The sequence below is a fragment of the Odocoileus virginianus genome, chromosome 4, assembly GCF_023699985.2.
Source record: "Odocoileus virginianus isolate 20LAN1187 ecotype Illinois chromosome 4, Ovbor_1.2, whole genome shotgun sequence".
In the NCBI taxonomy this organism is placed as follows: domain Eukaryota; kingdom Metazoa; phylum Chordata; class Mammalia; order Artiodactyla; family Cervidae; genus Odocoileus; species Odocoileus virginianus.
The window spans coordinates 25,153,122-25,169,280 of record NC_069677.1 but is presented as its reverse complement, the minus strand read 5'-3'; the positions used below and the strand labels follow the sequence as shown (position 1 = coordinate 25,169,280).

General features: G+C 46.7%; 1 non-coding gene across 1 annotated transcript; it reads left to right on the top strand.

Annotated features, from left to right (window-relative positions):
• The first annotated feature begins 8,374 nt into the window (after positions 1 to 8,374).
• Positions 8,375 to 8,447, top strand: TRNAG-UCC (transfer RNA glycine (anticodon UCC)). The gene has a single exon. It is a non-coding gene; the product is annotated as a tRNA-Gly (tRNA).
• The last annotated feature ends 7,712 nt before the right edge of the window (positions 8,448 to 16,159 follow it).

Genomic DNA, 16,159 nt, shown 5'->3' with positions numbered 1-16,159 from the left:
CATTTGAAAAGACACTGATGCTGGGAAAGATTGAAGGCGGGAGGAGAAAGGGATGACAGAGGATGAGATGGTTGGATGGCATCACCGACTCAATGGACAAGAGTTTGAGTAGGCTCCAGGAGCTGGTGATGGACAGGGAAGCCTGGCATGCTGTAGTTCATGGAGTCGCAAAGAATCGGACACAACTGAGCGACTAAACTGAACTGAACTGAACTCTAGTTCTCAGCAATAAATCAGTTTTGGCCTGGATTTCAAACCCTTCTCCTTGCAACAGAAGCCCTCCTACTGATGGGATCCACCCAACCTGGAAAGGGCCTTAGTGCCACAACGTTACTTGAGTGTACCCTTGGGGGTCCCAATCTCCCCAGTTCCCAACCCAAGTAGCTTTTCAGAAAATGGCTTCCAGCCACAAACAGCGCCCCCTGGAGCAGATTCTGGTGAAATAGTGTTAGATTGGCTGTGGAGCTCTGCCTCAGAATCCTCTTGGGTGAGCTCTGGGCAAAGTCCTTATAGTCAGTGTTTGCAGTCCCTCAACAACCCTGCACTGGATAGATGAGGAAACCAAGGCTCGAGGCCATAAAGCGAGTGAACGGCAGGAGCAGGATTCACCCTGATGTGTGTCTGAGCCCAGTTCCTTACTTCTAGTGTCCCTGGGCTAAGGGAGAGGGCCCATGAGCCCACCCCTCCGGAGGGCCTACAGCTCAGGACAGATTCCCTACCTGGAGCAGCGTTGCTGGGTGCAGCTGAAAGCTTAGTTGCCACAGGTTTCCAAGGACGGGGGAGAAGGGACCAGGAGGAAGGTGGTTCCTTTCCCAGTAGATGGTGCTGAATTTCAGGAGCAGGAAGGAGGCGGCCAGTTAAGCCAGCCAACTGAGCAGGGGGCACCCTGCTCAGGCCTGGAACCCCTCTCCCCTTTCCTCCAGCCCTGGCTGCAGTGAGCCCCAGCCGTTTCTTTAGTCCTGGCCATCCTCCTCTCTCCACTGCCTGACCTCTGCTTTTATGCCAGCACTCTCGGGCAGTGTCATGGAGGGAGGCAACCCTAGGAATCTTCTCACGATGGAATAAATCCATTTGGTCACACTGGTCACACCCGGCCTGCTACTCAGCAGGGTCACAGAGCTCTGGCCTGCAACAGGTTGGGACACCGTCACTCCCAGAGCAGCCTCACCCTTGGCCCGTGGAGCTCAGCCCCTCTCAGCTGACTGCCCAGGTCAATTCAAGGAAGACAGGGCAGTCACTGGCTGCGGCATGGTCTCCCCCGCAGGAGATGCTCTTCTGGCTCAGCACACTGCCAACTGGGCTTGACTGTCTTGCTCCCCTCTTCCCAGGTGCTAAGCAGCCTCTCTGGAGGCCCCACCAACCTCCTAATCCCAGCTCCATCCTCTAGTCAGTTGGGACTCTTTACCTGCCCAGGGGTGACCGTGTTTGTCACTTGTCGTGTTCTGTAACCTCTGCTTTTATCTCAGCTATCCTGGAGTCAGATGGTGGAGTCTAAATCCTAGTCCTCCCCTCACTAGGTGAGGATCTTGGGCAAGTTTTCAGCCTCCTCCTGGGTTTTCTCATTCATAGGATGGAGATGTTAATTTTAGGCACTGCCTCAGAGAATTGTTGTGCCAGGTGAGGCAGGAGATAAATGGTACGCTCGAGTAAACTGAGGATAGTTTAATGAAGAGATGATGCAGGGACCTTAAATCAGGGGCTCTGTGACAACCTAGAGGGGTGGGATGGGGTGGGAGGTGGGAAGGAGGTTCAGGGTGGAAGGACCATATATATATCTATGGCTGACTCATGTTGATGTATGGCAGAAACCTACACAATATTATAAAGCAATTATCTTCCAGTTAAAAATAAATAAAAAGTTTAAAAAAGATTTACAAAGGTGTGTGGACAGGGGTTAGGGGAATCACAAGGCACAGTGCAGTGCTCAGGGCAGCCACATGGGGGAGTCCTGCCCACTAGAGCCGTAGAGAGGAGAAGGGCCTTGAATAATGGGTGCAGACTTTGAGTTCAGGAAGATGGAAAAGTTCTGGAGATGGATGGGGGAGATGGCTGCACAACAGTGTGAATGTACTTAATGCCACTGAACTGAACACTTAAAAGTGATTTAAGTTGTAAGCTTTATGTTGTGTACATCTTACCCCAATTTAAAAAAAAAGTCAAGGGAGGGAGATATGAGCAGATCCTGGGGCCCGTCGTTTGGTGGAGACCCCCCCAGCAATTCTTGGTGGGTCGTTGACCAGAGCTCTGGCCTTCAGTAGTGGGGTGTAGCTGGTTTATGGCAACCCTTCAGGAAATAAATACCCCATCCTCACTCTGCTCCACCCTCTGATGTCTATAAAGTAATGTGCCTCCCAGTCTCCCATTGGTCAAATCCAATTAAAAACTGTAGAGCCAGAAACCCGGTAGAAAATGTAAAATTGTGCTGCTGCTTTGGAAACAATCTAGTAGGTCCTCAAATGGTTCGCCATAGCCATATGATCTAGCAAATTCCACTCCCTAGGTATATATACCCCTAAGAAATGAAAACGTTTGTTCACACCAAGATATGTACACAAGTGTTCATGGCGGCATCATTTGTAATGGCCCAAAATGATGAATGGTCCATCAGTTGATGAATGGTCCTCAGACCTTACTCTGCACGTAGAAACCCTTCACTAACTCCGTCCCCACAGTCAGTGTTTCTTCATCTCTTATGTCTTCATTCACACAGTTCCCTCTGCCTGGAGGCCCTTCTCCCACATCTCCTCCTCTGGAAGTTTCATCTGTCTTCAAGGACTATCTCATCTGGATATGATGACAAGGATGCTCCCCCCACAGGGCTGTTAGGAGGATGAGCTGAGACAATGTGAGATGAAAGTGCTTGTGAATAATGTACATGCCAGTACAAATATTGTTACCACTGCAGTTTCCACAAAACTATCGCCTTCTGCTTTTTATACGTTGCCTTCCCCTCTCCAGCATGTCATGTTCCTTCTTTCTCAAATTATTGCTCAAGAGACTATACTTCTCTAAATGCCTCTCGAACCAACCTCCCTAGTCTCTATCTACTCCCTCCAGATACGCAACCATCGCCCACGATGGTCTTCATCTTGCTCTGGCTTGACTCCTTGGCTCTGCTAACTAAGTGGACATCCACTCCAGTTTTTCTACAATATGACATGTTCCTAAGGGCAGGTGCCTTATCGCCCCCTCTTTGGGTTTCTCCAACAGTGTCACCTGATTGCTCAGAGTCCCAAGTTGCCATTAGGTGGTGTGGACTCACTAACAGAAGGACTGGCGGCCCCCGAGGCCAGTCCCATGGCACTTAACGTTCCTGTGTGTGAGCACACCAGTGTCCCCTGCATGAGAGCTCCCCCATGGTGGTCCTTCCACACACGTCTAGACTTCTGCTTCACTCCCTTCTCTCCCTACTGCAGTTGGGGGGAGGGCTTGGAGTACCTCACATGTAACCTAGTTCTCCCTTCTGAGTGAATTCAGGTGGTTTTGGCAGTTTGGGCATGTGAGGGTGGGGTTCTGGGGGTGGCTGGGGTGGGTGGTGCTGGTGGTCATGAGGGTTTTAGTAGGGGCTTTTGCACAGATGCAGGGAGTTGATAAGTGGCTGTGGTGGTGGCTCTGATTTTGGAAATGGTGGTAGGATAGAAAAATGGGTATGTCATCTGCCTTGTGACCCACTGACCACATTCCAGTCAGGTCCAGATATATTCTGGGTGTCTTGGCCAGGAATGTTTCTCAGAGCCTCCTCGACATCAGATATATCCTTTGAAGGCTTTTATTTAAGAGACAGACAACCTCCCCCGATGGGAGATTGCCTGGCCAACATTCCTAAGTGTGTTGAACTTTGACAAACTCCCCTCCCTCCCCAGCTAACTCCCTGGCTCCTGAGGGGGGATGTGGCTCCTGGAAGAGACACACACAGCAAGGGGCCCAGAGTGCTGTCAGATTCTAGGCATGGGGCCCAGGGCACCAACCCCTTTCTCAGTGCTCAGCCAGGTCCTCAGTGTTGAGTTGTGGGGTGTGGGCTCCCCAGTAAGATGGAGGAAGGAGGTTCCTACTTAGAAGGAAGTTTCCACGCAGAGTGTCTGACCCTGTGGCAAACCACCCTCAAGTGGTACCTTCCTAGCTGGACTCCATATGATTCCAGTCACCATCGCCACCCAGGCCATCAGGCTCCTTGTTTCCTTTTTAGAATTCTAAGCCAAGGGTGGACAAAACTCAGACTCCAGCCTCTTGTTCCTCTATGAACAACTCAAATCAGCTAAAGATGTCTTGGCTAAGCACCTTCTCTCTGTGAGGTGTTTGCACATCGAATCCCTAAACCAATTCTTTCTACAGTACTATGGAGGATGTTCCACTTAGCAATTAAGGTACAGAATTCCCAGAGAAAGAAAATCAAGCATGGCTTTCTTGACATAGAGAAGCCAGTTTTGGCCTAAGCTATCTTATAGTCTTAAGCCTGGCCACAACATTGGCCCTTGAATAGGTTTCAGCAATTAATGATCTACGGGGAACAAAAGAATACAGAAACAAACAAGTGTTATCAGGCAAGAGAAGTATAAATAGCAGTGGTAATATATGGGTTGTAAAGACTCCCAGCTCTGCGTCTCTGTTTTGATGGTAAACACTAGCCTGAGAGGCTCAACCACCAGATCAATGGAAGCCGGAGGGACCATGATGTTGCCCTTTCCTGACCCTCGTGACTTTAGTCAACTGAAGCTTGGACGCTGAGGACCACTCAAGCACCTTCATGAATCTGCATGTATCCTTAGCCTAAATTTTCCCAGTCTTGCTCTTGAGGAGACACTGCTTCGGGAAAGATTCCCCAGTGTTCTCCTTACTTCTGCACTTAATACCTCCTTCTCCTCTCCTGCTCCTTGACTCGGGTTGCATCTTTTGGCTTTACAGCCACCACAAGGCAAACCAGGTTGGGCTAACGTTTACTGCTTCTGCTTCAAGGATGGAGAAAGAAAGGATGAACCGATTTGCTCAAGAAAGTGGTAGGGCTACACTTCGAACCCAGGTTTCTGTCTCCAAGTTCAGTTTTCTCTTTCCACAGCTACCTCCCATCTGGGAGGATGCCAACACACTCAAAATGAAATTTATTAAAGGCCAGGAGAAAAACAGAAGTGAAAATCTCTGAGCCAGTCACACTTTCAGAGGTCCTGATGCAGTTGTAGAGGCCTCCCTCCCAGGACCAGGCTGGCCCCAGGCCTGCCTCTGCATCCTGTCTTATGCTGCACCCAGAAACCCTTTCTTTGGAACTAAGATGCCCTTTCCACTCACTCTTCCTTTCCCTGCATTCCCCCATCCAGGGGGACCGCCTTCAAAGGCTTTTGAAGAAAAGTAGATAAGGACTATATATCACAGCCTCAGCTAAGGGGCCTGTGCCCCATGCAGGAGCTATTTCCCAAAACAGACTGCTCCCTGCAATGTGACAGATGTCAGATAAAAGACTGCTTTCATCTCTATATCCACCCAAACCCGGGCTTAACCTGCACTCAGCGCCTGGAGGGTGTTCCACTCCACAGACACACTCCACACACACCAGCAAGGTCTGGGCTATCTGTAGCCCCAGGCCCACCTCTCCCTCCACTATAGAGGGGAGGAGACAAAAATAAGGAGGAACAGAGACCATGAGATATAAAAGAAATGGGAAGAGGTGAGGGAGGAGAGGTCCCTAAGTTTATCGCTGTATACATGAACAAAGAGAGGGACTTGTGCTTCTATTTGTTTTAAATTTGCACAATGCACCTAGTGCCTACTGAAAGTGAGTGGGAAAAAATGCAGTTGGCTCTGGGCAGTTAGGGGAGGTCCCCAAAGAACTGGAGCTATTTTTGGGAAAGGTTGGGTGACCCCCGGATCCGTAACTAAAGGAGGGTCAGACTCAGAGACCAGACCCAGGCAACCTGGGCAAAGGCCAGCCCTCAGGGACATGCCCTGCTATGCATGTTATAATAATAATAATAATAATAATAATGTCTCTTTCATTCTCCAAAGTTTCCCTGTCTGACCACTCCCCCAAACAGCCTCCAGCCTCCAACTCTGAAAGTCTCCAGGCTTTGCAAGTGGGGAAATGATGACGTGACGTCTCACTGCAATGAAGTCTCAGCCTTGGGAATACTATTCAGTGTTCCAGTTCCCACAGGGAGTTGCTTTCTTTCAACCTCAATTTGAAGAGGGTGAGTGCAGCTGCAAAAGACACTCCCATGCCACTGCTTGCCCAGGTGTAGGATCCCAGGGCTCAGGAGGAGGCTTGGTGTCTGAAGAGCATGGCAAAGGGCAGTCAATGCCCTCCTCACAGGAAAGCACGTGGGCACACCCACATCCAGTACCCTCTGCCTCCACAGAGCTCCAGGAGCAGGTGAATTACTCACAAACTGGACCAGTGTCTTTATTAGACTCAGCCTATTCCTTCCATGCAAACAAGATTTAGGAAAGTTTTTATTAAAAACACCAAATGTATTTTAAGCAGTCAAAAGGAAAGATCCAAAATCTTATGAAGGACGCTGAAAATGAACTGGACAGGTGTCCTGACAGAGCCTGAGCTTCCTGTCAGCTGGAGTAAGAGTGGAGACACATTGTGCTCCAGAAACTCCATCGAGAAGCCGAGAGTCCTCCCAATAGCAGATTCTGAAAGGGGTTTCCTGAGTCTGCTACCTAGTAGACAAAGTTGTCAACAGAAATTTTCTGGAAGATGAGCAGCTTTCCTCATGGGCCCAACTCTGAGGGTGACTCCAGTACTGACCAAGGACAAAGTATTGAAAGCAGAGAGAGGTGGTCTCTCTGTGGGTACAAGATGGCTCACCTCAGGCAGCGTGATTTACGGGGAAAACCTGGCCATACCCAGGAATGGGTGGTATCACTTATCTCAGGCAAGCGTTGTTTTGCTTATCTACCTATGAATGCCAGTGGTTGTATCCCATGGTGTGTGGCCAGGACAGAGTGCCTATAGTCGTGATCAACTGCTGAGCACCAAGGAAATAGGCACCAAGGCTCCTCTAGGCAAGTAGAGAATCTGCCTGCCAATGCAGGAGACACAGAAGATGTGGGTTTAATCCCTGGGTTGGAAAGATCCCCTGGAGAAGGAAATGGCAACCCATTCCAGTATCCTTACCTGGAGAATGCCATGGACAGAGGAGCCTGGCAGGCTACAGTCCACGGGGTCACAAAGAGTGGGACACGACTGAAGTGACTGAGCACAGCACAGCTCTAGGGAAAACCCTTCCGTTCATTGCTTCAAGATTTTGGCCTCTGTGAGGCAGCTTGGTGGGCTAGTCTGGACAGTTTGGGGCGGGGAACTCCTGTGGCTGGTCTCAGGGGGGACCCCAAGGCGTTTTTGGCGCGGTCCTGGGCTCACATCCTTGTATTAGACCTTTAGATCTTTCCACATTCAAGGTGAGAATGCATGGCCTCAAGGTAAAGAACAGTGCTGACAGGAGGAAAGGGTGTTTGTAGAGCCCAGGGCAGAGCTGGTCCAGGCACCTCCCCGGTGATGAAAGATGCTGGCTTCTCTCCAGTGCTGGCTGCCTGGAGCAAGAGCAGAGGATCACAGAGGAGGGAGGGCAGGAAAAAGAGACAGAGAGACAGTGTTTCTTCTTTTTCAGCCTTAAGCTCCCTGTGTCTGTTTTTTATCTCCAGCGCTCAACAGATTTCCCAGTGGGGAGGGGGTGTGGGGGGGTGGGAAGAATCTGGTAGAAGCTAGAGTTCAGGTATTGGGATGCTGGGAGGGAAGAGCAGCTGGGTCAGTAACATGGGAATGAGAAGTGAGGGCTCGCGATCCTTGAGGGCTTTGGAGGGAAGGTCTCTCACAGGCCCACGGGGAAGGTACAGGTTTTCTGTCATCAGTGGTTAGACTGGCCCCCAGGACCGCAGCCTACTAGATTCTTTGTCCAGGACACAAAGGAAGCTCAGGCGCTGTCAGGACATCTGTCCCAGGTCAGAACAGTGTCGCTCAGCCCCTAGAACCAACTGTTCTGGGCAAGGTGTTTCTGTCCCAAAACAGAGTGCCCACAGTGCCTTCCTGGCTGGCGCTAGGCCGGTCCCAGGTGAGAGGTGGGGCTTCTCTTCAGGAAGGGGGCTGTGGGAGACCAGTTCCCAGTGCTGACTGTTCTCACTTGGCAGCAGCTGGCTTCATCTTCCTATGCTGAGTCCACCTGAGGGGGCGGGTGGGAGTTGGCCTGGGCTCAGGCAGGAGACAGCATCAGGAGCGGGAGAAGCTCCAGGGAAAGAGGTGACTGCCTGCCTACAGAAACACTTCATCCTCCTGGTGGGAGCTAGGAGGAGGGATGCAGTTCTGGAGCTATGCTTCAAGTGAGGTTACCAGAACCCAGGGTTTTCAGGGCGTATTTGATCAACAGTAACCAGAATTGGAAGGACTTCCCTGGTGGTCCAGTGGTTAGGACTCCGTACTTCCACTGCAGAGGGCAAGGGTTCGATCCCTGTTCAAGGAACTAAGATTCTGTGTGCTGGATGGCCGTGACCAAAAAAAAAAAAAGAATTGTAGCTGGAAGGAATCTTAGAGACCATATGGTCCAGCATGTGCATTTATTTCTGAAGCAACTGAGGCTGACATTGTGAGATGAAAGAAGACCACCAGTAGTTGAAGTCAAACCATGTGGGTTTGAATTCTGTGTAGTTTACCACATACTGCATGTGTGACCTGAGAGAACTTAATCTCCATGGACCTGTTCCTCATCAGCAAAATGTGTTTAATGACACCTATCCAGTATAATTGGAGAAGGAAATGGCAACCCGCTCCGGTAATCTTGCCTGGGAAATCCCATGGACAGAGGAGCCTGGTGGGCTACAGTCCATGGAGTCTGAAGAGTCAGACACGACTTAGCAACTAGACTACTACCACCACCACCCAGTATAATAGCTGAGAAAATTAAATAAGGTCATATTGCAGGTGTCTCTGCAGTGCTTGGCACACTGGTGCTCAGATAATCTGAGGACTCTCGCTCCCAGTCGAAGGTGAAAACTTTGATAGGTTATAAAGATCATTATGTTTAAAACCTTAATTAAGGTATGATAAATCAATACCTATTATGAAATAGAGGAATTTATGAGACAAGTAGTTTGTTTCTCTACCTTGAAATGGGCTTTGCCAGGTCACGAATTCCCTGCAGCCGAGGTGGCTAGGTGTTTGCCAAAGCTGCTGTGTCCTCAAAGCAGTTTTTGCCTCCTTGCCACACAGCTAGACACTGCCTGGCCTCCCTTGAAGTTAGGTGCAGCTACAGAAGTTGAGTTCTAACCAATGGAATTTGAGTAGAAGCAATATATGCCATCCTTAGGCAGGGCCCACAAAAGCTTCCTGTTCAACGTTCCATGCTCTTTCCTCTCTGGTTTACTAGCCTTACACAGAGGAGCTGGCTGAGGACTTTGAGGTCTAGAGGTCAGCAGAATGAATGGAGGGAGGAAGCCTGGGTTCAGAGTGACTACAGGAGCAGGACTCTCTCTCCACAGCTCCAGGACAACACTGCTCTGGGACAGGTGTGGGGTCATGGTGATAAGTTGCTCAAAGCTTGGCTGGTTAGAGCAGTTAGCACGCTCTATCTATTTGGATTCAGGGAATTATGAGCTGGGAGAGCACAAAATGGTGATGTGAAAATTGAAAATTTTTAAAAGGCACTAGCCTAATGCATTCCCCTTTTGCCTGGCAAAGAAATAAACCACTCTTTTCTCCTCCATTTAAAAAAAAATCAATTTTAAGACAACATATGGAAAAATGAAAACAGAAACAACCTAAATATCCAACAAAATTGGATTGTTCATATGAATAGTGCATCAAAGTCATCTTCTCAGTAAGACTGGCCAGCTTCTCTAAAATTTTACCCTCTGGTGCCCTTCCCTGTTGTATTCTTTTTCTTCCTTATCATTATCTAATATTCCACATATCTTACTGACTACCAGTTCTCCCAATAAGATGTAAACTCCATGAAGGCAAGGATGTTTTCTGTTTTACTCACTACTGTATTATCACTTCTTAGAACAGTGCTTGCCTTATACTATATGCTCAATAAGTATTTTTTGAATGAAACAAATAAATGAACCTCTACAAGAAAATGCTATAAAACTATTAAAATAATGTTTCTGAAGAATATTTGACATGAGAAAATATTCACAATATATTAGTTGAGATCATACAAACTGTGTATGTAAGTTATCCTAATTTTGTGTTTAATGAGTTCTATTTAAAATGAATAATGCTGTTATGTGTTTAGAAAAAAAGACCTGGAAAAATATAGACCTAATTGTTAATAGTGGTTACCTTCTTTGTAGGATGTGATTAAGATGCATTTCCACTGTCTATATTTTTTGTTTCAGTGCTTTTTAAATTTCTAACAAAAATGCATCCATAATATTTTTGATAATTTTTTTAAAAAGAAAAAAAATGCATGTTTAGAAAAAGCTATAAAGAATACAATGTAACACTGGTTATTTTGGGGTGATGGATGCTTCAGTAGTGTTGTAAAACTACCCCAAAATGTAATGGCTTAAAAAAAGTTAATTTTGCTGAGGAATTTGGGGACAATTCAGTGGGGTAGCTTGTCTCTAATCCACGAGGCATCAGCTGGGATGGGGGCTGGAGGTTTCACTCCCTAAATGGCCTCTTCACACACAAGTTGGATGCCTCAGTACTCTCTGGCCTCACTCTATCTCCACACGCTCCCTCATCCTCCAGGAACCTTCCATGTGCTCTGTAAATCTCACCAAATGCTGGTCTCCCAATAGCTGCACTCCTGACACAGTGGCTGGCTTCCAAGAGGCAGGAAGCGTGAGCCTCTAGGCCACAAAGGGGCTCTGTGCAGAACTAGCAGAGAACCACCACATCCTGCGGGTTAAAGTCGTCACAGAGCCCACACTCAAGGGGGTGGGGAAACAGACCCCATCTCTTCATGGGACAGCGGCAAGGTCACAGGGCAGGAGAGCCCGTGAGATGGGAGACACTGCTACGGCCATGGTTGTAAAACACACTGCCATGACAGGGTTCAGGCAATTTCGGGTTTCTTCACTGCATCTGTCTGCATTCTTCCAAATTTTGTAAAAGAAGCATGCATTACTTTTATAATCAGAAAAAAAAAAGGCTCTTTAGAAAATATGACACATGATCAGCAGGCAACCATCAGTGCAAGGTCAGTTTTCAGTAGCTGAGCCTTTCTGTGACCACCGCCCCCACACCCCATGGCTCATTTTCTTTCAGTCTGGGTCCTATTTCTAGGTGATCAATCAGGAAAGGGGTAGGAGAGGAGCGGTCACATCACTGAGCCACACCTCAAATGCTGGGCATTCTGACTTTCTGGTATTTCCCGTCATTCTATATAAGACCTCTTTCCCTCAATGCCACTTCTTTGCCTTTGAAGAAATCAAATTCTTTTTTTGCCATGACCATAAAGAAAGTCTGTAACACTGACTTCTATTAACAAATATTCACTGAGGCACCATTCAAGAGTTGGCTAAGTAGTGTGATGCTTATTAAGCACCTTCTGTATGTAAAACATAATATTTAAGCCAGAAATTAAAAGGTATACAAAATCTAACTTATAATTAAGGGTATATTTAATAAGGTTATTTACTGCCTTCAAGTTTATATTCATGGGATGAAATATAAGGAAATAACCAGCTATAACATACAAAGCAAAAGGAAATAAACCTTAAAATAGATTTGTGAGCAAAGTGTTGTAGGAACCAAGAGGAACTTGGTTTTAAGAGAAAGGCTTTGTGCAAGGCATAGTATTTGAACTGAATTTAAGATTCCTCTGTTCATGGAATTCTCCAGTCAAGAATACTGGAGTGGGTAGATTCCCTTCTCTAGGAGATCTTCCTGACTCAGGGATGGAGCCCAGGTCGCCTGCACTGGAGGCAGATTCTTTACCATCTGAGCCACCAGAGAAGCCTACGAAGGAAAACATGGATTTGTTTGATGAGAGAAGATCAAGGGACTCCAGGTTGAGAAAATAGTAAAGATTTAGAGGTGTGAAAATATCGACTTGGGCTCCCCTGATGCTCAGAATCCACCTGCCGATGTAGGAGACATGGGTTAGATCCCTGATCCCAGAAGATCCCACATGCCTTGAAGCAACCAAGCCTGTGAGCCACGACTACATTTTTTTTTCCGCCACAACTACTGAGCCTGCGCTGTTGAACCCAGGAGCTGCCCCCACGTTCAGAAACTACTGAAGCTTGTGTGCCTAGAGCTGGTGCTCCAAAACAAGAGAAACCACCTCAGCGAGAAGCCTGTGCAGTGCAACTAGAGTAGCCCTCAATTGCTGCAACTAGAGAAAAGCCTTCGCAGCAATGAAGACCCAACACAGCAAAAAATAAAGAAAATTAAAAAATAAAATATTGGCTTATTTTTAGGAATACTGAGTAGAAAAGGAGGGTTGGAGCCAGATAATGAATACCCTGACTGCCAAACTCAGGAATATAGGCCACTCTACAGGTAATCGTCTCTTGAAGACTTTTGGAAGGTAATATATTTGATCAACTTGCATTTTGGTTTGTATTTTGGAAGTGGTATATACAGTGATTTGGAGAGGACAACTGGGGCAGGGAGACTAGCAATGAGGCTGTAACTACAAAATTAAAAAAAGAAAGGGAGGTGAGTCTAAATTATGGCAAAAGGAGAGAGAAGTGGGTGGTGATGGTGACACATAGGACCTGGAAGTGACTGGGTTTATTGGGAAGGGGCAGGAGAACTGATATAACTAAAGGCTTCTAGCCTGAAAGACTTAGAGAAGTCAGAGGAGCCACTAATTAAGAAAAGAAACACTGATTTCCAAAAGGCTGTTTGAGGGGCTTGGGAGATGCTCAGTGGAGGCGCTCAGCAGGCAGCCGCGATTGGTCCTAAAGACAGGCCAAGCCCATAGTTGAAGGTCTGTCACTGTGCTGCTGGGAGTGAAAAGAATCCAGGCAAGAAGAACAAAGGGAGAGGGGAGAAGGCAGGGCAATGCCTCCTCCTGAAGGGACAAAGCAGGTTACAGAGGTAGGAGGAGACCCAAGAGATAAAAAGAGAGAATAGAACTGAAATCAAAACCACAATGAGGTACCATTACACGCCAGTCAGGATGGCTGCTATCCAAAAGTCTACAAGCAATAAATGCTGGAGAGGGTGTGGAGAAAAGGGAACCCTCTTACACTGTTGGTGGGAATGCAAATTAGTACAGCCACTATGGAAAACAGTGTGGAGATTCCTTAAAAAGCTGGAAATAGAACTGCCATATGACCCAGCAATCCCACTTCTGGGCATACACACCGAGGAAACCAGATCCGAAAGAGACACGTGCACCCCAATGTTCATCACAGCACTGTTTATCATAGCCAGGACATAGAAGCAACCTAGATGCCCATCAGCAGACGAATGGATAAGGAAGCTGTGGTACATATACACCATGGAATATTACTCAGCCATTAAAAAGAATTCATTTGAATCAGTTCTAATGAGATGGATGAAACTGGAGCCCATTATACAGAGCGAAGTAAGCCAGAAAGATAAAGACCATTACAGTATACTAACACATATATATGGAATTTAGAAAGATGGTAACGATAACCCTATATGCAAAACAGAAAAAGAGACTCAGATGTATAGAACAGACTTGTGGGCTCTGTGGGAGAAGGCGAAGGTGGGATGTTTCAAGAGAACAGCATCGAAACATGTATATCTAGGGTGAAACAGATCACCAGCCCAGGTTGGATGCATGAGACAAGTGCTCGGGCCTGGTGCACTAGGAAGACCCAGAGGGATGGGGTGGAGAGGGAGGTGGGAGGGGGGACCGGGATGGGGAATACATGTAAATCCATGGCTAATTCATTTCAATGTATGACAAAAACCACTGCAATATTGTAAAGTAATTAGCCTCCAACTAATAAAAATAAATGGAAAAAAAAAAAAAAAGAATTACTGGAAGATTATCAGTAAGTGGTCTTGCCTAGTGACATTGCTGTCTAAGAAACAGAAAGCTTTTGCACCTGGCTTTTATGCCTAAGTTGATTTGTTATGTATGTTTGCTATGATTAGTACTAAATTCTTTCTGTCAAAAAAAAAAAAAAAAAAAGAACTGAAGGAGGGGAAGTCAGTGTCACACACAGCAGCGAACTTTGCTAGGCTGGTCATGCAGGGCTCCTTCTGCCACCCTTGTTACGCTTCTTGGAGGGCAATTCCAGTGCATCCAAAAAAGTGGTTGCTTACCTTGGTGCCATCCAAGAGAACTTTCCACAATGCTCAGAATGTTCTATTGAATATGTTTGTGTAGCCACAGGCCACAGATGGTGACAAAGCACTTGAAATGTGACAACTGAGGAATATTTTTAACTTAAGAGCTGAGCTCCTTAATTTTTAAGACACTGGTTTATAAAAAGGGCTGGGTTTAAAACACGATTTCTGATGGCTCAGCAGTTCAGTTCAGTCACTCAGTCATGTCTGACTCTTTGCAACATGAAGTTCATGATATCATGGAGGATATGTCTCTATGGTGTGGACACAAGCATAGAGATAACTAAAGAATGTGGTATGCTTGCAAAACATTTCTCAATGGTTTTTTCCTGTAAGATAAGATAGATATTATGCTCCCAATTTTTCTAAGAAGCTGAGATTCAGGCAGGAAGAGCAGCATGTCCAAGTTCCTATGGTCATCCATGGGAGGTGATGGACGGTCCTCCCAGTGCCTACAGTCAGTTATTCCTGTCACGCCAGATGAAAGTCAGCGGACAAGAGCAATGGGAAAGGACATGCAGAAGGTGACTTAGATGGAGCCAGTTGGATGGGTGGAGACCCCAATAATGCCCATAGAGTGGCTGTGAAGAGCCTGAAAGACCCAAATAGAACACAGATGAAGGAATTTGTCTGCTTGAAACAGGGAAGCTGTGTGAAATCAGACTGAAAAAGTGAGCATGTGATTAACATCAGTGACAGATTGAGTCAGAGTACAAGTCAGGATGGATCAGGAAAATCCTGCAGGTAGTTAGATATTTGGGAGGTTCTTCCAATGTAATCCCAGCTTCAGGAGCTGAGGACCTGGCTGTTCAGCTCAGTTCAGTTGCTCAATCTTGTCTGACTCTTTGTGACCCCATGGACCACAGCACACCAGACTTTCCTGTCCATCACCAATTCCCAGAGCTTGCTCAAACTCATGTCCATCAAGTCAGTGATGCCATCGAACCATCTCATCCTTTGTCATCCCCTTCTCCTCCTGCCTTCAATCTTTCCCATCATCAGGGTCTTTTCCAGTGAGTCAGTTCTTCACATCAGGTGGCCAAAGTATTGGAACTTCAGCTTCAGCATCAGTCCTTCCAATGAGTATTCAGGACTGATTTCCTTTAGGACTGACTGGTTTGATCTCTTTGCAGTCAAAAGGACTCTCTCAAGAGTCTTCTCCAACACCACAGTTTCAAAAGTATAAATTCTTCAGTGCTCAGCTTTCTTGTGGTCTAACTCTTACCTCCATACATGACTACTGGAAAAACCATAGCTTTGACAAGATGGACCTTTGTTGGCAAAGTAATGTCTCTGCCTTATTTATATGCTGTCTAGGTTTCTCAAAGATTTTTTTTTCCAAGGAGCAAGCATCTTTTAATTTCGTGGCTGCACTCACCATCTGCAGTGATTTTGTAGCCCAGGAAATAAAGTCTGTCACTGTTTTCATCGTTTCCCCATCTATTTGCCATGAAGTGATGGGACCGAATGCCGTGATCTTCATTTTTTGAATGTTGAGTTTTAAGCCAGCTTTTTCACTCTCCTCATTCACTTTCAAGAGGCTCTTTAATTCCTCTTTGCTTTTTGCCCTAAGAGGTGGCGTTATCTGCATATCTGAGGTTATTGATGACTCAGCAGAACTGATACAAAATAGTTTATTTTTTTACTTCTTTTTTTTTTCATTTATTTTTATTAGTTGGAGGCTAATTACTTCACAACATTGCAGTGGGTTTTGTCATACATTGACATGAATCAGCCATGGAGTTACATGTATTCCCCATCCCAATCCCCCCTCCCACCTCCCTCTCCACCCGATCCCTCTGGGTCTTCCCAGTGCACCAGGCCCGAGCACTTGTCTCATGCATCCAACCTGGGCTGGTGATCTGTTTCACCCTAGATACACATGTTTCGATGCTGTTCTCTTGAAACATCCCACCCTCGCCTTCTCCCACAGAGTCCAAAAGTCTA